This window comes from Pinus tabuliformis, chromosome Q, assembly GCF_031772625.1.
Source record: "Pinus tabuliformis cultivar Carrire ecotype Pingquan chromosome Q, CPIR1, whole genome shotgun sequence".
Classification (NCBI taxonomy): domain Eukaryota; kingdom Viridiplantae; phylum Streptophyta; class Pinopsida; order Pinales; family Pinaceae; genus Pinus; species Pinus tabuliformis.
Genome location: NC_142296.1, coordinates 702,297,479 through 702,319,729, shown reverse-complemented (window position 1 = coordinate 702,319,729; position 22,251 = coordinate 702,297,479).

Below are 22,251 nucleotides of genomic sequence, written 5' to 3'. Positions count from 1 at the left end.
ATCTATAACTAATTTTCCTGTCAAAAGTACTTGTATTTTCTTGTACTTCCATATTTTTACCTATTCCTTGTGATTCTCACTCTTCTCTTTAGGATTTCCTCGGTTCCTTATTGGAAGTAAACAAGCTTTTTGGCCTCTTTCTCCAACTAGCCAACATGCTAACTTCTTTCTGACCCCACACACAATTTCATATATTTTCATATATTGTTTTATTTAAGATATATAAATATATATGTTTTTGTTTATATATTAATTGATTATATAAATATTATCCAATTATTAATCTATATATAAATATGAAAATCATTTAAATAACATATAAACTTAACACTTATGGACCAAAGTATATCCCCTCTATGTAAATATTCATAAATAATAAATAAATATGAAACCCAACCCTCAATAGCTCACAGTTCTAGTGACAACCCAAAAGGGTCATACATATAACATATTTATGTTTTTAAATAAATTACACGGAGCCCACCACTTCTCTTTTCATATTGCATGAACGCAAAACAACATATATATATAACCCATCTTACAATATTTTAAATAAATTAATAAATGCATTATTGTTGACCCCACATAACCTCAAGGGTCCCTTCGGTTTATCGACCATTGGTAGTTTAAAATATCAAACAGTCGTTATGTTGGTTGATCTTAGATCTGATAGCTCATATCAACCCTATACAATTTCTAAAATCGTCCTTGGACATCGAATTGTTGGTCCATTAACAAGCTCCTCACAATCTAATATTCCAGGTTCCAAACTCCCTTAGCATGGTTCCAACTCCACATTGACAGAAGGCCCCTAACATCCAACGGTGGATACATGTTGAAAATGGATGGTCAAGACACAATTCGGACCCCCACTCCCTCACTAATGTCATAGGGGTTCGTAATCAATGTTCCAACTCAGGGTTCTTCACATTATATCTGACGACGTTTATGCAATTTGACATTGGTCATCCAATGGCCAATATCAAATATGACCGCCCCCCCTCTCCCGTTAACAGCATAGTGGGAGGTCCCCTATCACGGTAACACCCTACCCCAACATGGTTCCACAACACATTAATTAACATAGGCTTAGCCCACCTCTATGGCCCCACACCACCCCATGCTACCATGATCAAACTTCCATGACATCATGACCTTCCTGGCCTCACTACACCACATCTACAACCTTCATCATCGTTACTACTCCATCATGCCCTCATGGCCCTGAACTCCTTGAAAACAATTTTGACCCAACTTCAACCTATGGACCTTAATAGCTCTTGAGGCCCATATCAACAATATTTTATAAAAAGGGTCTTGTAGATATATTAAACATGTATAATTACATTAAATATGTCATTAAAATTAATCATTCTAAATTATTAGCCATAGCATCATTCTTCACCAGGGGTGTGATATCGAACCATAGCTCTCTCAGGCATAATTAATATTTTCCTTTGAAATTGGCTATGAAATTGAATCAAGCCATCCATACTGTATTTTTTTATTACACTTGAAATTCTAATTCCCTGGTGAATTTTTACGCTCACATTCTTAGGACATTTGTCGAAGACTTAGCAGGAAACCTGTATTTCCTTAATTTTCATCAAACTTTGTCCAATCAAGCCTAAAACCCATCAATTTTTAACCAACAATTCCAGGTCGGGCGCTGTTATACATCTGTATTGGCCTTAGCAATACCAAGAAATGAAATCACAACAAGGTTCCACTGAATTACAGGAGGAATAGCCTAATTGGGATCTCTAGTTAGCTGATTCTGTGAGATTATATGCTACAGGTGTGCAGTATCCAAACCAAAATGAACCTTCAGAGGCCAAGATTTTCTGTGGAGTATACCTGCTTCCAGGGTTTATCAATCATCCCTGCATTCCATCTGCATCGAGATTCTGCATTGGGAAATACAATAGCTTGTTTATGTTATTATTTCCACAAACCCCAAAAATCAGATTTATCCCCCCTCAAGCCCCCTAAGAAGAAGAAACAAAAAACTTGAACTACCTGCTACCAACTCAAACTATTAGTTGCTTCTAGTCTCCTTTATTATTAAATGTGTTTGTATTTTAATATATTGCGTAGACACAAACTTTTGAGAGCAATTACTTCTCCAGATTTCATGTTTTTCATGATCTACTAGTATCACTCTGGCAGTTGGGTTCATAAACGTATGTTGTGGAAATGTATTCTGATCATATTCACTTTAGAAGTTGCATTCATGGTTGTTAGCCATGTTTTACATTGTCCAGTGACTGGAGCTTCTTCCCTGGTCATCTCAATTTCAGCACTGTGATTTGATACCAGCCTTGATCACAATTCATTGCAAGCTGCATTTTGGGTCTGAGTCAGCCTTTCTTATCTTGGATAACGTGTCTTTCTTATGTAAATATTTATGCTTTTCTAGATGTGCTCTGCTACCTCTTCTTACTTCATGATGTCAATTTAATATTGACTGAGGTTTTGGGGTTGCAACACTTAAATCATTCTTAACTTCTCACTCAAACAATAGTCTTTTCATCCATTTGTAATCTATTTTTTCCCATGTTTCTAGAAAGCCCCTTTCTTTGGTGACTGTCGTGTATGGCTATATAATTCTTTCTGATATTTACATGTCAATCCCAATTTGATTGTTTGGTCTAATATATAAATCATGAAGTCAAATCTGCATAGGTAAATGTCTGTTATAGTCATAATCTCATCTAGTGTTTTAAATCACATTTATTCAGAATAAGATAGGACAAGGTGAAGCAATTAACTTATCAGACATCAGCGTAATCCTTTTGGACCATGCATTTCCAATATGCATATCATGATTGTAAGTACTCACTTGATCCAGAAGGTGATATGAAAGATCTCCCATTCTATCATCAATAATACCAGAATGTCCATGCACATGAATATTCAACAGCAACCCTAGAGCATTCAAGTAAACCTGAGAACCCAAAAGACAGCCAATTGCAAATGAAAACCAAGAGCAAGTAATCTTAAGAATATCTTAGACCAGGTCACTCTCCCAATTTAGCAAAAATGGAGAAAGGTTATAGTAATCATGATGTGTGAAGGATCAACATTCTCTTTGCAAAGAAGCCAAGATATGGGAGTCATATATATGGAGCTCTTTACTCAAATGTGCATGGCCTTCCAAGTAACATAACGCTAGATGCCACCAATTGTGAGTATACCTGGCACCCTAAAATATGTCAGTGCATGATCGAACCCACTTTGCAAACTACCTACCATCTGTAATGTATGGATCACTGAACAGTGATAGAAGAGGGAAAAGACTACTTCACATGAATGAACAGCAAGCATTCCATGAATCCAAACATGTTTTCATAAATTGGATTGCCTCCTTAAAGCAACATTCATGCTGAAACACATGACATAGCTGTACGAAAAACTAATGGAGATCAAAGACATGTTGTAAAATGATTAACACAAATAAAGTAGGTGCCCCCAGCCAAAACAAAATACTATTTTTCAAATGCAATGCAAAAAATAAGCCATCAATCTTGGATAAAAATTTAAAATATAGCATGCTAAGTGTCTGTTGTTTTGTGGCACACACCGCATGCTAAGTAATCTTAAGAATATCTTAGACCAGGTCACTCTCCCAATTTAGCAAAAATGGAGAAAGGTTATAGTAATCATGACGTGTGAAGGATCAACATTCTCTCTTTGCAAAGAAGCCAAGATATGGGAGTCATATATACGGAGCACTTTACTCAAATGTGCATGGCCTTCCAAGTAACATAACGCTAGATGCCACCAATTATGAGTATACCTGGCACCCTAAAATATGTCAGTGCATGATCGAACTCACTTTGCAAACTACCTACCATCTGTAATGTATGGATCACTGAACAGTGATAGAAGAGGGAAAAGACTACTTCACATGAATGAACAGCAAGCATTCCATGAATCCAAACATGTTTTCATAAATTGGACTGCCTCCTTAAAGCAACATTCATGCTGAAACACATGACATAGCTGTACGAAAAACTCATGCTGAAACACATGACATAGCTGTACGAAAAACTAATGGAGATCAAAGACATGTTGTAAAATGATTAACACAAATAAAGTAGGTGCCCCCAACCAAAACAAAATACTATTTTTCAAATGCAATGCAAAAAATAAGCCATCAATCTTGGATAAAAATTTTAAATACAGCATGCTAAGTGTCTGCTGTTTTGTGGCACACACCGCATGCTGAGACCATGGGTCATCACTTTTGATTGTCAAGCCTTTCCTTGAAGCCAATTCTGCATCCCCCATTCACCCAACCTCCAATAAAGAAAATGAAAGCATTCCATATATATAGTTTTCACCTTGATTTGCTGGCAAAACCTGCCTTGATAAGTCGGAATCTATGAATAGAAAATCTCAGACTCTTCCTTAGGAACTTCTTCCTTAGCTTAAAATGAGAAAGGCAAGCCTACTAAGATGACAATAGGTAGCTTGCGTAAGTTGCCTATGGGGTCTTCACCCTTATGGTTAGGACTTTTCCACCAAGTGAAACTTCGGGAGGTAATACTCCCTCGTGGAAGGTATATCTTTGGTGAGGCTATATATCTCCATTGATCTCCTTCAATTTACCGGGTTTTCCTTCTTGGAATAATCTACTTGTTATGTCTATTTTATGTCATTTAATTTCTTTGTGATCTTGTACTCATCTTACATTTCATTTCATCTCATTTTTGAGACAGAAGTTTCAATTTCAATCTCTAAACTTGGCATAAATTATAACTGTGTTCTTGGCAATTTCGGAAGGGTTTTGCATTTCGGGCCTGGGAGTCCTCAAATCTCAATGGGTGTCAATCCATTATGTGGTTCCATTGGTAGGGACAGATTTTTCACTTGGAAGAATAGATCTAACATCACTTCAACATCTTATATTTTAAAGCAATATGGATAATCAGTGATCATGTGTTTTGTATAACTTCACTCTAGACACCATAGGTTCATACGGCATTCTGACATATCCCCACATAGCTGAGGAACCTTCAACACAACCCGAGACAGTAGTATGCCTAGCAAGGGGGAAATAAAAAGTAAATTGATCGCTTGCTTTATGTTTATGTGTTGGAAAGAAGGGGCTAGTAGTAATATAGCCCACCACGGCTACACTTAGATTTCATTATATTTCCATATGCAGCAAAGCAAAAAATTCTATAAGCAATGGACCACCCTTACAACAGAATTGGTTCCTTGCCCGGATGAAAGGTTTATAAAAAAGGTTGTGACTGGACTTCGACTTCCTAGCTAGATAAATAGAAGAGCCTCTGGTATAGACCCCTACAGGGGAGAGACATTTTAATCAAGAGAAGGAAGAAAGCGCAAAATTATAATCTCTTCTGACAGTAAAACATTTATAATTTCTAAATCTCGTATCTTTTCCTTCAGTATTCTGGATGAGTGCTGCTGTCGCGCAAATCCACACTCTTTAAGCCCAGCTACCTCCTTGATGGCTATGAGAAGATTCCTTTAAAATACCTCACCCAATCAATAAGAACAATGCCTTAAATTGGATCTATGGGTGAAACAGAGGAGTTAACTATTTGTTGTCCTACTGGCTGACTTTTAGTCATCAATCCTTTTGACCTATTTTGGTGTTTCGTGGACACTGACAGAAGTTTCAATTTCAATCTCTAAACTTGGCATAAATTATAACTGTGTTCTTGGAAATTTCGGAAGGGTTTTGCATTTCGGGCCTGGGAGTCCTCAAACCTCAATGGGTGTCAATCCATTATGTGGTTTCTAGATTACGAGGCATAGGCCTGTGACACTTAAAAAAATATACTAATTCTCTATTGTGTCCTTGTTGCCTACTTGTTTTGTATAGGAAACAGCTATATGAGTGTGCTACACCATATCATTCAGAAAGCCAAACCCACAAAAATATTCAGGAGGCTTTCCTCGTTACCATGCTTCTTCCTTGACATAGGTTTAGGTTTTCGTTTCTGTATACAGGAAGAAGGAACATGACCAGATTTATCTCTTTTGGATTTGATGCTACAATCTAAATCTTCCAGTCGATATCTAGAATTTTAATTTCTTTCCATTGGTAGGGACAGATTTTTCACTTGGAAGAATAGATCTAACATCGCTTCAACATCTTATAGTTTAAAGCAAGATGGATAATCAGTGAGGATGAGGATGGAAAGTTGGATCACTGGGAGGCTGTAGCTGATGCCCTAAATCTTTTTGAGGACTCTTTGAAATTGTCAGGAGAAAAAGTGAGGGAGGAAATACCCACTGTTGCTCAGTTTCAAATCAAAATTTGTTATTCAATTAAAGCAGAAAACAAAGAAATTCTAAACCACAGTACAAAATCAAGCCCGTAGTGATTCCAAATCCTGTCTCATTGCCCAGTCTTTCTAAACTGCACAGCTTTCCAGCACAATCTGGGAGGCTATCTGCATGCGTATCAACTAATAGGACTAAAGAAAGCGATCAAACCTATATCAACTAAGCAAATTGCAAATACTTACAGCCAGGATGAACAAATTCTGTGTAAAAGTATTTTTCATTAACAGAAAAAGAGAGTATATTAAAAACACATGGCAAAAACTGTTTAAAAAAAGTGCACAGGTAATCAAAATTACAATCAGAAGTGGAAAAAACCTGTATTTTGCATGAACTCTCACTTCCAAAAGGGAAAAATCTGAACCAAAAACTTGTGCTGCTTTTGAAGATTTGTTCTTCTGAAAATCAGACAGAATCCTGTATGTAAATATCGTGCTTGTAAATTTGTAAATCTCAGTGCTTTTAAGGAATCGTTGGGTGCATTAATGGAAGTAAATTTAACAGCTGAGAACTGCATATTTATTAATTCATTACAGCCCGAACTGTCTGATGACATCAGATTAGATATCAGATGGAGTGGTAATCAACACTTAGTTTACTAACTACTTTCACCTAGTTTACTAACTATTTTCACCAAGTAGCTTATATTTACTGACAAAAACGTTTTCAAATAACTACTTTCACCTAGTTTACTAACTATTTTCACCAAGTAGCTTATATTCACTGACAAAAACGTTTTCAAATTTTAATAATACATGTATATTTTTTATATATGGAAAAAATAGTATTCGATCAAATTATAAGTAAAAGTTCAATATGCATGTAATGAAAAATCTATTTTTTATTTTTTATTTTTTATGTTAAATAATATATTTAGTAATTATTAAAAGAAAAAAAAATAGATTTTTCAAATTTTTTTTATTTATGTTAAATAATAAATTTAGTGATTATTAAAAAAAAAAAAGGAAAAAAGATTTTTCCTTATTTCAAATAAGGAATTACTTCAAACACACAATTTAGTAATTATTAAAAAAATTAAAACTAGAGATTTTTTTTTTTTTAATACAAATAAGGAATTTAGGAATTTGTTAATTATTTTTTATCTCTATTTTTCTAGCAATATATACTTGTCTCGTATAAAACCTCATGCAATAAGTTTGGTAACACCCTTGAAATAATATTTACTCTCGTTTATTAAATATTTTGTATTTCCACTTTTCAACTTCAGTGACAAAGAAATAATAAATTTAGTTAACAATGAGTAAAATCCATCAAAAGTGTTGCCTAAAGTCATAGTTATTTGATCTATTACAGATGATGAAACTATTAGTGAAATGAAAGATTTCAATATGTGACATAGTAATCAAGATAATTTATAAGAATTCTTACCTATAACTATTCATGTGATACATAACTTTGGTTCCATTACAAGAGATATTGAATAATTAGGCCATGTTCATTTTAGCAATGATATAAACAATAATGTTCATTTTAGCTTACCTATTCAATTAATTTGGCTATTATATCCACTATCGACCACTTGGGAAATATCACATTAGTTTAAAACTTGCTTACTCGGTCTTCACATAACCAAACAATGGGTCATCAATTAACACAATTACCTTTCCATCATCTACCTTATCCATCTGCCAGATCACTAAGCTGCTATCCCCCCAGGACACTTAATGCTCTATACATACTTACTATCTCGATACTCGACACCTAACATACAGACGAGCTTGTAGATTGAAGCCCTAATGTCTCAATACTCGATATCTTGAAAGGCCAATGGTCGGGCTATCAAGCGATCAGGCCCTCAGAAGAGGCTAAAGAGTGTCATTGATACTAATTACCTTTCCATCATCTACCTTATCCATCTGCCAGATCACTAAGCTGCTATCCCCCCAGGACACTTAATGCTCTATACATACTTACTATCTCGATACTCGACACCTAACATACAGACGAGCTTGTAGATTGAAGCCCTAATGTCTCAATACTCGATATCTTGAAAGGCCAATGGTCGGGCTATCAAGCGATCAGGCCCTCAGAAGAGGCTAAAGAGTGTCATTGATACTGATTAGCTGATATATTAACATCCAAAAGCCCAACATCCATGTCATCGCTATATGGTTACCACCTATACATCACCTCGGTGCCTAGTCAACCTTCCATTGCCATGTCAACATGCCACATCACTTACCACATTGGTATGTCATGTCATCTAGACCCACATTGGTGCCACATCATAATGAAACGTTAGCATGTCAAATCAACTGCCACACAATTGACTGTTGTATCCCCAGATCCACGTCCACTCACCACATCATTACTCTATTGATACCAAGGTTTCTTGTTGGTGACTAGTGTCCTACTTACTAATGTCTACTACCCAGTATTGTGCCATTTTGATAGGTTGATGTACCAACAACTAATACATTGCATTAGTGTTGGTTGACCTCAAGGTGTCCTTAACACAGTTAGCCCGAAATTTGACCTCTCGATGGACTATAGTCCCCAACCATCAAGTGAGAGTCCTTGAACCCTCTATCTCCATGAGCTAATGGATAATGTAGGGTGATATGCTAATATCGAGGACATGTTTGACGTGGAATCTAGGTTAGTTGGGGATTTTTGCACAATTAAGTGATGGGGAGCACTATTTTCCATCATTATAAACCATAGGTATATAGATGGTGTATGGGTGTTAATGTGAGGATAATTTTGCCCGACAAGGATGGCTTTGTTTGGGTCCTTGGACATCATCTAAGGAGAAACACCATTATCATGCTAGGGTCTAGTACGAGTGGTTTTTAAGGCTTAGTAATAATACAGACTATGCACATGGTAGAAAACCACCCTCCAATGCCTCTAAGGTGAATAGTTGGCCTAGTGGTACTCATGGAGACCATCTAAGGGATGGTTCTTAGGCCCTTGAACATTTTTCAAGGATGAAAACTAGTCCCTGAGGGCCTAAAAGAGGTGTAAGATAATGGTCATAGTCCATGTATAAGCTCCCAAGCCACTTCAATACAACACCTACAAAGTTGTGGAGTTGCCTCCTCAAGGGCAAAGGTCTTGATTGTGTGTATATCTTCCTTGAAAAGTAATTTCTCCATTCCCGTAAGGGAAGGGTCTGCAAATCAGTTAGATATGGCCAATATTCCTATGGAAACCAACCAAGGTACCTTTCCAAAAGGAGATCCTTGTGCTTTTCCTTTCTTTGGAAACGTTGGTACTCCCTTGATGGCCACTTTGAATATTCCTGGGTTGAATGTTGGACTACCCGTTTGGCTGTGGTCCGATTCTGAAAGTACTTCTACTCCTAGATCTGATATGGTTTCTCATTAATCCCACCAACCATTGGTTGATAATGTGGTTGAGCCAATGCAATCTCTGGCCGATTACACTCCTTTTTTGGGGGGTGAAGTGCCTAACAAAAGAGTCTGTTTGATCTCTAGTGCAGAGTCTTCTGATATAACGGGCATTTCGACTGCTTCAAATGTTCCCCCTCCAAGTTCTAGGAGTGTCTCCTTTGATTGGGATAGTCTTGTTGAGCCTCATCTTCCTTCCACTGCACCTTTCCAAATAAAGGTCAGGGTTAATTCCACAAATATCTATCGATGTATGGTGGATGAAGGATCCTCTGCAAGTATTATATCCTCTTTGACTTGGAAAGCTTTGGGTTCCCCAAAGTTGTTGACAACTCAGAGTTAGTTGTTAGCCTATGATAGAAGACCTGGTGAATCTATGGGTGTTCTTCCTCAATTGCCTATCACTTTAGGTGGGAAGACTGTCTTAATCGATATGATGGTGGTTGATAGCCCTTTAGACTTTAATATGCTACTTGGGTGTGATTATGTCTATGCTATGAATGTTGGGGTTTCCATGTCGCACCCTTGATGGAACCACGGGTTTCCGTATTTTACGGCATGAGGGAAACGCGGGGAACTTGGGGTTTCCATGACGATGCAAACCAGCTCGCAAGTCTCGGGAACTTGGGGTGTTTCGAAACCGTTGCCCAAGACTGGGGAACTCGCTGTTTCCATGTCGTGGCACACCCTGAATCGCCCGAGAGTCTGTGGAACTTCGGATTTCCATGTCGTGGGGCCACGAAGAGCCACCAAAGTCCGGGGAACTCGGGGTGTCCATTTCGCGGCACGATGAAAACTGCTACCCAAGTCAGCGGACACACAGTGGGTTTCCATTTTGCGTCACAACAAAAATTGCTACCCAAGTCTGGGAAACACGGTGTAAGGACCTGCGGTTCGGTTTCTCCCCGTCGGTGCGAAGTGCGAACTCTACGACCGAAATGTGGGAAGGGACATAAGTATAATGCGCATTAGAGGTGGAGTGATGGTTGGTTTATAGCGTGGGAGTGTTTGGCATAACCCACGGGCCGACTCACATGTTGGGGCGACTTGAACGAAGGATTGTTTGCCGACCAGCAATCGGATGGCAAGTTTGCAACGTGTAAGGGCGTTTTGGCACGCGGTGGTCGAGTCGGCCTGGGCAGCGACTCGCCCAACCGCTCGTATAAATATGGCAAGGCATTGGAGCATTTGGCATTCATTCGAAGATGGACATTCAAACATGAGCATTCGGTGATCAAGAAAAAAGTGCGAAGTAGTGGAGCAGGTCGCAAAAGAGGCGCGGGCATATATGCGCCCGCTCTTGGGCAAGCACACACGATACGCACAGGTTTCGGTTATCGGGTGAGGGCGCGGGTAAGGAAGGCACCCGCCGTTCGGTGTGACACGGGGTGTCTTGGGTAGGTCGCCCGCCCGTCGTGGAAGAAGAAACGCGGAGGTGTCTCGGGTGACTCGGGTAAGTCGCCCACCCGTCGTGCAAAAGGAAACGCTGGGTGACTCGGGTGAGGTCGCCCGCCCGTCGTGCAGCGGTAAACAAGGTTCGGTCGACGAGTACGGTTGGCAGCTCGTGTGAGGGCGCGCCCGCCCAGCTCGGGCAAGGAACTCGGTTGGCACACGGAGGTGTTGCCTATTTGTAAAATTGGCTAAGTATGAAACTTGGTGTTTCCCAAGTATACTTGTAAAGCCTCGTAAACATTGTAGAGTTGAATAATATATTGTATTCGGGCAGACTCATTGTTCAGGGAGTTGCCCCTCCCTTTACACTGTGCAATTGTGTTCTTCATGTATAATTGCTGATGATAATGAATGTGTATGGGTGTTCATTGGCATAAAGGAAACATAATAATACTTGGTTGCGAAAAACAAACTAAGTAGACTAATGGTTAGGCGTAGTCCATGAACATAAGTATTGGTGAAAAGAAAGTGTTCGGAGGCGCCGCACCTCGCCAAGTACGGCTGAAAGAGTACTGTAGGCCTGGGGCGTGACACGCGGGGTTCCCATGTCGCTCGCGCCGTGTTGGGGATGGCGCACGCCCCTTGATACCTGCACGATGGGCGAGCCACCGACGGAAGGCGCGCGGGCGACCCTTGTTGCATGCCCGGATGAAAGAGGTGACCATGTGCGGACGAGTCAGGATGCAGGCAAGTGTGCGACGGGTGTAATCGGCGAGGTGTTGGAGCCGACCCATGGGTGCGACGGTGCACACGAAGGGACGCGGTGGTTCGTTGGAATGGGGCGTGTCGAGGTTATGTGGCAGGTCAGCCGGGCATGCATGTTGATGGAGCCGACCCTTGTTATCCTCGAGAGACACGGCCCTTGGGCGAAAGGATGCGTATAAGTAAGGAGGATGGCGTTCGACGAAGGGACATCGAACTCAGACTTCCACATCGCAGAACAAGTGCGAAGGAAGGAGTTGGGCGAAAACGGAAGGAAGAGAAGGATGCGGGTAAGAGGGCTGCACCGGCGGGCGGATTACAGAGGGCGGGTCGGGCTTGGTAGCATGGACAGGCAGAGCGGGGCGGGTTACCGTCCGGGCAGGCAGGCCGCACTGCATGCGGGCCATGCGCCCTCACTATGGACCGCACCGACGGGCAGAGTTTGGGCGCCGCGGAAGGGAAAGTCGGGCGGACAGGTTCGCAGTTCAGGTGTGGAGTTGTGTCGTGCAGGCCGCGGGCCAGTGCAGCACGACCACACGACACGACAGGTTGAAAGAATAATTGAAGAAGATAAATTTATGGTAAGTTATTTTCGCTGCATTGTTAAGAACACTTATTGGAAAATTGACCGAGTGTTGAAGTAGGCGCAGACCGTGTACTCAAGTATTGGTAAAAGGAAAAAGTACGGCGGTGCCGCACCCGCTTATGCGTGGTTGAAATACTACCACTAGGATAGGAGTGTGACATGGGGTCTCCCAGTCCCTCCTCGACAAAGGTTGCCAAATTGCGGGGAACCCGGGGATTCCATGTCCCGCCTTGTCGAAAGCATCCCAAGTGCGGGAAATTTGGGGTTTCCACGTCTCGTCGCGATGGAAATCGCCCCAGCTGCAGTAAACTTGGTGTACATCGAGCCTGCAACCTCACATCAAGAAAAAGGCTCGGTTGGTCAAGAGAATGAAGGTTTCTTCATTGGTAAAGGATCTCGCTAAGGATCAAAGGTTGGAGTCTCTTCTAGAGCTAGTCCACCATGGACTATCAAAAGTTGAAAGAAGGACAGAGTGTCAGGGAATGAAGCGCCGAAGATACAAAGTGCAGAGAGGAGGAAGGACTCGACTTGTGCTTGGGGGATATTATTGTCAAGGGTCTAGGGCTTCGCAATGACCAACAAGAAGCTTATGAAAGGGTTTTCCTCTCTGAGAGAGAGAGAGGTTTTTCCCTGGCAGATAGCCAACATCCTGTGTTCTTGTTCTTATGTTTTTGGCACCAGTTTGATGAAGGTAAACGCACATGCATTAATAAGAAGAGAAGAAGATTAAGATAACACGATAAATTGCAAAAGAGCTTCACAAGTTGTTATCAAGTCTAGAAGAATCCCGCTATACCCCATTGCCCCAGATTGTTCATCGCGGTATCGGAGCTAAGGTGACACATCAAGGAAAGGGAATCTCAAGAACATCCGCAAGGTTGAAGCGTCAAGCCAAGAAGTCTCAATCACATCAAGGACAAGAAGGTCTACCATCTATCATTCATCATGGAAGACTACAAAGCAAGAAGAAACGCCTTGTATCAAGGCACCTACAAGAAGAGCCACTTTCCACGAAGGGAGCAATGACATGACAAACCAGGGGGGAAAGTGATCGATGGCCGGTACCCTGCCAAGAAGAAGTTCAAACAAAGACTTCATGACATCAAAGGAAAGAAGGAGATCAAGCGGCTGAAGGACCCACGAAGAAGACGTTGTTGATGAATGGACAAGTCCCTAGCTAAGAGGGAGTTCTAACAAGTTCCCAACTACAAAGGAGCTTGGACAAGTTCCTTGTCAGAGGAAACTTGGGCATGTCTTCCCCAATCAAGGGGAAGAGATAGACACAACATTCTTGTCTTCACTTGGCAAGAAATAACGGGAGGATTGGGCAATCATTTGGCATCTGATGCTCTTTGAGGATGTGTAGGGCACCCAAGACAAGAGTAGGCAAGAGGAGCGATATTCTTTGAGGGCTGGGAACCCAAGACAAGAATTGTCCTAGAAGGTCATACTCAGGGAACACCTGGGTGGGCATGTACCTTTAGAGACAATGACCAAGGTGTTTATAAGCCATTGGCCTCGCCAACATTGTGCTCTGATCTTATGAGAGATAAAGCTGTTAGTCAAGGCCTTGCTTCTCAGATGAATGCTTTATTTCAATGGCATCACATGGGTGCTAATTGTTCATCTTCTTTCCAAGAGAAATCTAGGATTCATTCTTCTCCTCCTTCTTGTAACAAGAAATCTAAAAAGAGGAGAAAGAGAAAGTCAAAGAAGAAGAATAATTCTATCCCTTCATCATCAACCTTTGCAAGTCATGTTGGAGATGAGCCTTTAGCTGCAGCAAGTCATGCTAGGGGCACGAGTCTAGTCACTGTGAGTCATACTAGCAAAGAGTCAGGATCCTCTGCAAGTCATGTTCAGGACTCTCCACAAACCACTACTAGTTAGGTTGGCGGAAGGGAGGTTGATAAGAAACCTGGACGTAGAAGTTTTAAACCTAAGTTCCCTTGTAAGATATGCAAGGGAGACCATCTTACTCATTTATGCCCTGGTATTCCAGAGATTCAAAGGATATGGTCCGAGTCTGAAAGTACTTCTACTCCTAGATCTGATATGGTTTCTCATTAATCCCACCAACCATTGGTTGATAATGTGGTTAGCCAATACAATCTCTGGCCGATTACACTCCTTTTTTGGGGGGTGAAGTGCCTAACAAAAGAGTCTGTTTGATCTCTAGTGCAGAGTCTTCTGATATAGCGGGCATTCCGACTGCTTCAAATGTTCCCCCTCCAAGTTCTAGGAGTGTCTCCTTTGATTGGGATAGTCTTGTCGAGCCTCGTCTTCCTTCCACTGCACCTTTCCAAATAAAGGTCAGGGTTAATTCCACAAATATCTATCGATGTATGGTGGATGAAGGATCCTCTGCAAGTATTATATCCTCTTTGACTTGGAAATACATACGAGCTTGTAGATTGAAGCCCTAATTTCTCAATACCCGATATCTTGAAAGGCCAATGGTTGAGCTATCAAGCCACTGGGCCCTCAGGAAGAGGCTAGAGAGTGTCATTGATACTAATTAGTTGATATCTTAACATCCAAACGCCCAACATCCACGTCGTCACTATATGGTTACCACCTATACAACACCTCGGTGCCAAGTCAACCTTCCATTGCCATGTCAACATGCCATATCACTTGCCACATTGGTATGCCATGTCATCTAGACCCACATTGGTGCCACATCATAATGAGACGTTAGCATGTCAAATCAACTGCCACACAATTGACATGCGATATCCCCGGGTCCACATCCACTCATCACATCATTACTCTATCGTTATCAAGGTTTCTTGTTGGTGACTAGTGTCCTACTTACTGATGTCTACTACCCAATATTGTGACATTTTGATAGGTTGATAACGAACAACTAATACATTGCATTCGTGTTGGTTGACCTTGAGGTGTCCTTAATACAGTTAGCCCGACATTTGACCTCTTGATGGACTATAGTCCCCAACCATCAAGTGAGAGTCCTTGAACCCTCTATCTCCATGAGCTAATGGATAATGTAGGATAATATGTTAATATCGAGGACATCTAACCTAGACTAGGTTAGTTGGGGCTTTTTGCACAATTAGGTGATGAGGAGCACTATTTGCCAGCATTATAAACCATAGGTATATAAATGTTGTATGGGTGTTAATGTGAGGATTTTCCCAACAAGGATGACTTTTGTTGGGGCCTTGGACATCATCTAAGAAGAAACACCATTATCATCTTAAGGCCTATGAATGGTTTTTAAGGTTTAGCAATAATATAAACTATGCACATTATACAAAACCACTTCCTGGTGCCTCTAAGATGAATGGTTTATAGAATGCAAATGTATGTTTATATAATTTATAGGATGCACAGGTTAGTTAATATTATATGGTTTGTATTAATAAAATAAATGGACAAATTAATAGAACTGCTGGCAAATGAACATTTAAAAAATTATTATGATGAAGACTTTTCAAACAATTTTGTGGGAAAATTCAATTAATAGAACTGTTGGCAAATGAACCTTTAAAAAAATATTATGAAGTAGACTTTTCAAACATTTCTGTGAGAAAATTTAAAATTTTGTGGGAAAATTTAAAATTTTGCTTCTCCTTGTGTGGGCTTGGCGCCAATCGGCTGTTCTTTTCTCCTTGTCTCGAAGTCCCACCGCCTGAACATTCTCTTCCAACGATTGATTAAGGTGTCGCTGTCAGGGTTCACACCCAGTGGAAAGCTTATTGGAAAGCTTATTTTTGAACCAGCTGTCTTATATTATTATATGATATTTGGCAAGGTGGGCTCTAAATATCTGGTATTCAACGATTTGGAAAACTTTGGAGCAGACAGATCAGTGTGCTTTGAGGAGCAATAGCCAAGACAGGTTTACCAGCTCTGCATTTACTACTATTTTTTCTGTGACGCCGATCTTCCATAGTTTTTTCCTAAAACAGGTATGTGTTTTAGCTTTCTCTTTGTTTTCTTAAAAAATAGCTCCTTGAAGATAGGGTGTAGAAACTGCAGGCAAAATTTTCATGTATGTTTTAGCTTCTGGATCTTCTCCAGTGCCATTCCTGCCTCCTTCTGTAGCCTGCTTGAGGAGATGATTGATCAAGTGGGGGCACATGTACGCCTAGTGCCGATTTTGGTGGAGATTAAGGAGGGGACCCTACGCTCTCAGTTTTTTGTAAAGTTATGATTATGCTTAGGGCATATTTTATGAATCATTAGGGGAGATGGATCCTTTGGGTAAAAAACCTTGACAAATTAGATCTCTTTTGTGGAGAGTAGAGTGAAGGTTAGCCATTTCGTCTGCGGACGGGGAAGATTTGCGATCGCACACACAGACATTTGAATTGCAGAGACGGAAGTAGAAGAGACAGGAACCATAGCAGAACGAGGAAAGTAGAAAAGACGCACAACAAGCGATATCATAGCAGAACAAGGAAAGTAGAAGAGACAGGGACCATAGCAGCTTCCTCCCACTGCAGCGAGAATCATTACATCCCGTCGTATACCCTACCGGATTCCCAGTCGTTGCAGATTTCGTCATAACCTGTCATCTCAGGGTTAAAATTATATTAAAACACCCGGGACTATTGACCTTCAAAAAAATCATAAAAATTTTGTTCTTGGCACTTCTGCACTTGCTAAGACAGCGATGAAGGATAAAATACTGGTTGTGGCTGAGCAGTATACGGATATCTACACCAAAACCCAAAACTGGTTGAATCTAGCCGATCTTGCATTGCAAGACCTTGATAGGGGTATACCGATTTTATCAATAGGATGCATATGTTTGTATAGTTTTTTTATTTTCTTAATCATATGACGAAAACCAGAGTACAAGAATATGGGTTTCAATGCTTTGCAACTGTTGAGTTCTTGAGGCTCGGTTGCAACTTGGAGAACTAGGAATATTTTGAGAAGAGTATATATATTCTTTTCAATCCATGTCCTTGCCTTGCAGGACATTGAGAGGGGTATATAGATTCTTCTCAATGGAAAACAGTTGTAGTTTGTGTGGTTGTTTATGATCTTGCCATTTATTCACGTTTTTTTGTAATATGTAAAAAGTTGCAACCTCATTAAATGACATTTACACAGCTAGAATACACCAGTGCTACCTCTAGAGAGATAAAATCAGCTGCGTTCATCTGATTCCTCAGTGCTCAAGATACTGGCCCATTGATTATGTATTACAAAAAGTTGCAACCTCATTAAATGACATTTACACAGCTAGAATACACCAGTGCTACCTCTAGAGAGATAAAATCAGCTGCGTTCATCTGATTCCTCAGTGCTCAAGATACTGGCCCATTGTATAAACATGATCGAAGGGAATATCCTTCGCTTTGACAAGTGAAATAGCTAGTAAACTCAAGGCAGCAATATCAAGATGAGTCCATATGTGCTACATTATTAGATTAACTTGGTAAACTGATATCCTGTTGCCTGTTCAGATTGTTGGGGCTACCTTTAGATTCTTTCTTTTTGATTGTACAGACTTTAAACACATACCCAACCCATTTCCTTGTAAGCGTTACTAAGCATAGGATGATAATATGGGGCATTTTCTTGGATCGGATTCCAGCTTAGTTATTTCCTCTGCTTTTGGGCATATGTAAAGTTAAGTGCATTTTAATGGAATGTGATTGCTTGTTTCTGTGTTAAGATATCTGCAAATTTCCTTGCTGACACTTTCACATCAATGTAAGAGAAGTCCTTATAATCAAATGGGTATTTATCCCAGGAGTTTATTCTTGCACATTCTCACACTTTCAAGGCTTGCATATGTGCCATAAATCATAGACAAGTACCCAGACTTGGAAGAAAACTCAAAGTTAGAACCTCTTTTGACAGCGTATAGGTCCTCCTCATAAGACAGTTGTAGAGACTTCTCCCTTCAATGCGGTTGGGCTTTAAGACTACCGCTAAGACACGCTAGGTCTCCTTACTTGAACAACACCTAAAACACATCCTTTAGGACTGTGTATTGAGTCTCTTTCTTATTGTGGATTAGGGGTTCATTTAGGCTCCCTTTGACTGCGTCTTAGCTGTGAATAGAAGACTGCAGCTAGGGCTCTTTTGGAGCTTCCTTTGACAGCGTATGGAAGCCTCCTTGCTGTGATGAAGAGCCTTCTTTTGGGACATCGAAGGAGCCTCTCTTCACTGTGATTTAATCCCTTTAGGACAGCATATAAGGCTTGCGGCTTGGGCATGTTGTACAGCAACTAGGGCTCCTCCAAGGCTGTCCTAAAGGGCTCTTTAGATCAATCCTACACCTCTTGACGAGACTGTCCTGTTGTGCCACTGCTGCACTATGTCATGGCTGTCCCGTTGTGCCACCACTGCACTATGTCATGGTTGTCTCGTTGTGCTTTGCCATACCATAACAACACCATGAATTTGCCACACTAAATACTAGTTGTCCCATGTTGTACCATTGTACCATTGTTGTCCCGTTGTGCACTATATGCCATTGACCATTGTTGTCTCATTGTTGTAACATATGCTGCACCATACTGCACCAAGTTGCCTTTGCTGTCCCATTGCTGTATCATTGCAGCACCATGTAGCATTGTTGTCCCACTGCTGCAACAAACATCTTGCTATCCATACTGCTGCACCATTGTTGCACCATACATTTTGTTGTCCATTCTGCTGCACCATTGCTGCACCATACATCTTGTTGTCCATACTGTTGCACCACTGTTGCACCATACATCTTGCTGTCATCGATAATACTACTATGGTCCCTAACCCCATTTCCCTGCTCATTAATCAGATGAGAGGTACTTCCAATGAGTCTCAGATTGCATAGGTAGGATGCCTCGATAGGGGAATTGATCATCTATCCTACAGGAGAACTAATCATCCTGGCTCACAGGAGAATGAATCATCCTATCCCAAAGTCACCTTGGGGTATTACAAGGGAAGGCTAAGCTATTCATCTTGTACACAGTGCACCATTAGGGGAGGGTGAGTTGCCCTATGGTCGTGTGTTGCTCCAGTAAGTACCCCAAGCCCCTTAGATCTCCCAAAGCTCAATGCATGCAACATGCAGGACCCTTATACGAAGGTCTCTCAACGACTCCAGGTTGTTCGGGAAAGTCACAGATTTGACCTTTCCCTGGGCTTTGACAAAATGTTTGCAACCTGTACATCAGTCTCAATGCCATGGAGCCTCCTCGCTCATCGACTTACTATATTCTAGATAAGTTAGTATCTGATGTCTATCTACTGGAGCAATCATCGAATACAGGATTTCTCAACAATCGAATCCCCCCTGGTTGTCACAGAGGATCACAGTGGTATTCATCATGTGTACAAACAACGCACTGAAGAGCTTCCACAACCAGGCAGCGTCACACAAGATCATACTCATAGCTATGTATTCGGTCTCGACGGTGCTTATAGCAATCGACTTCTGCTTCTTGCTCATCCATGATATCGAAGCAGAATCCAAAGAGAACTAGCACTGAGAAGTTCTCTAGTGATCCTCCCCATTGCCTGCCCAGTCAACATTCGAATAATCATGCAGCTTCATATTTCAGGCAGTGAATCTCAATCCATGAGAGATTGTGCTCCGAAGATATCTCAAAAGATTCTTGGCACCAATCTAGTGAGGCTCAACCAAATATGAGCTCACCATGCTAACTATAAAACATATATACGGACGAAAGTTCACCAAGAACATCAATGCAAATGAGTTTATGAAACTTAGAGGCATTTCTCAAATCTGGTCCAGCATCATCACAATATAACTTCTGAAAGTTAAGATCCTCGAGGTAGTCACGGTCTTGCAGTTTACTATTCCACATCCGGAATCCAACTCTCTCTTACTTTTGCAAGTGAGAGGGTCTGCACCTATTAGAAATAGGTCGTTCTTAGAAGGTGTCGGTATGAGAGGTCTATCATCCACAATCTTCAAACAATGGTTTGGATTGGCTTCACTCTTAGTGAATCTCAGCTTCATCTGACAATTATCAATCCTCTCATATCAAACCCGCGGTGATTTGCTTCAAGCCATAGAGGGCAGCGTATTTGACGCAGAGGCCCAGAGAGGCCAGCGTATTTGACGCAGAGGCCCAGAGAGCTAACGCAGGGCCTCCTGGGACTGACACAGGCCTAGATAGGCTGACGCAGGGCCAACGCTGGGCAAGGAGAGGCTGACGCAATCCAGATTGGGCAGACGCTGGGGTTTCAGTGCAATTCTGTGCTGAGGAGCTGCCAGAATGATTATCTGAGTTTTCAGCCAGGAGATCTGTGAGAAACTGTGAGGTATTACTGCTAAGGAAATTCTCTGTTGGGTAGGCCAGTTTTGACACCCAGATTGTACTCTTATATTGCTTAGTAAAAAAAACCCTCAGATAGCTGCACCGGTTTTCTCGCATTGGGTTTTTCCGGGGACATTGGTCCAAAAATAACGGTGTCATATGGTGTGTTTGTTTCTGTTTCTTTTAGTAGCCTTTTGTGTTGCAAAAAACACCTCTTATACTCCCTTTTTCTTCAACTAGCCTTTTGATAGTAATATATACGAAGGTCTCTCAACGACTCCAGGTTGTTCGGGAAAGTCACAGATTTGACTTTCCCCTGGGCTTTGACAAAATGTTTGCAACCTGTACATCAGTCTCAATGCGATGGAGCCTCCTCGCTCATCGACTTACCATATTCTAGATAAGTTAGTATCTGATGTCTATCTACTGGAGCAATCATCGAATACAGGATTTCTCAACAATCGAATCCCCCCTGGTTGTCACAGAGGATCACAGTGGTATTCATCATGTGTACAAACAACGCACTGAAGAGCTTCCACAACCAGGCAGCGTCACACAAGATCATACTCGTAGCTATGTATTCGGTCTCGGCGGTGCTTATAGCAATCGACTTCTGCTTCTTGCTCATCCATGATATCGAAGCAAAATCCTAAGAGAACTAGCACTGAGAAGTTCTCTGGTGATCCTCCCCATTGCCTGCCCAGTCAACATTCGAATAATCATGCAGCTTCATATTTCAGGCAGTGAATCTCAATCCATGAGAGATTGTGCTCCGAAGATATCTCAAAAGATTCTTGGCACCAATCTAGTGAGGCTCAACCAAATATGAGCTCACCATGCTAACTATAAAACATATATACGGACGAAAGTTCACCAAGAACATCAATGCAAATGAGTTTATGAAACTTAGAGGCATTTCCCAAATCTGGTCCGACATCATCACAATATAACTTCTGAAAGTTAAGATCCTCAAGGTAGTCACGGTCTTGCAGTTTACCATTCCACATCCGGAATCCAACTCTCTCTTACTTTTGCAAGTGAGAGGGTCTGCACCTATCAGAAATAGGTCGTTCTTAGAAGGTGTCGGTATGAGAGGTCTATCATCCACAATCTTCAAACAATGGTTTGGATTGGCTTCACTCTTAGTGAATCTCAGCTTCATCTGACAATTATCAATCCTCTCATATCAAACCCGCGGTGATTTGCTTCAAGCCATAGAGGGCAGCGTATTTGACGCAGAGGCGCAGAGAGCTAACGCAGGGCCTCCTGGGGCTGACACAGGCCTAGATAGGCTGACGCAGGGCCAATGCTGGGCAAGGAGAGGCTGACGCAGTCCAGATTGGGCAGACGCTGGGGTTTCAGTGCAATTTTGTGCTGAGGAGCTGTCGGAATGATTATCTGAGTTTTCAGCCAGGAGATCTGTGAGAAACTGTGAGGTATTACTGCTAAGGAAATTCTCTGTTGGGTAGGCCAGTTTTGACACCCAGATTGTACTCTTATATTGCTTAGTAAAAAAAACCCTCAGATAGCTGCACCGGTTTTCTCGCATTGG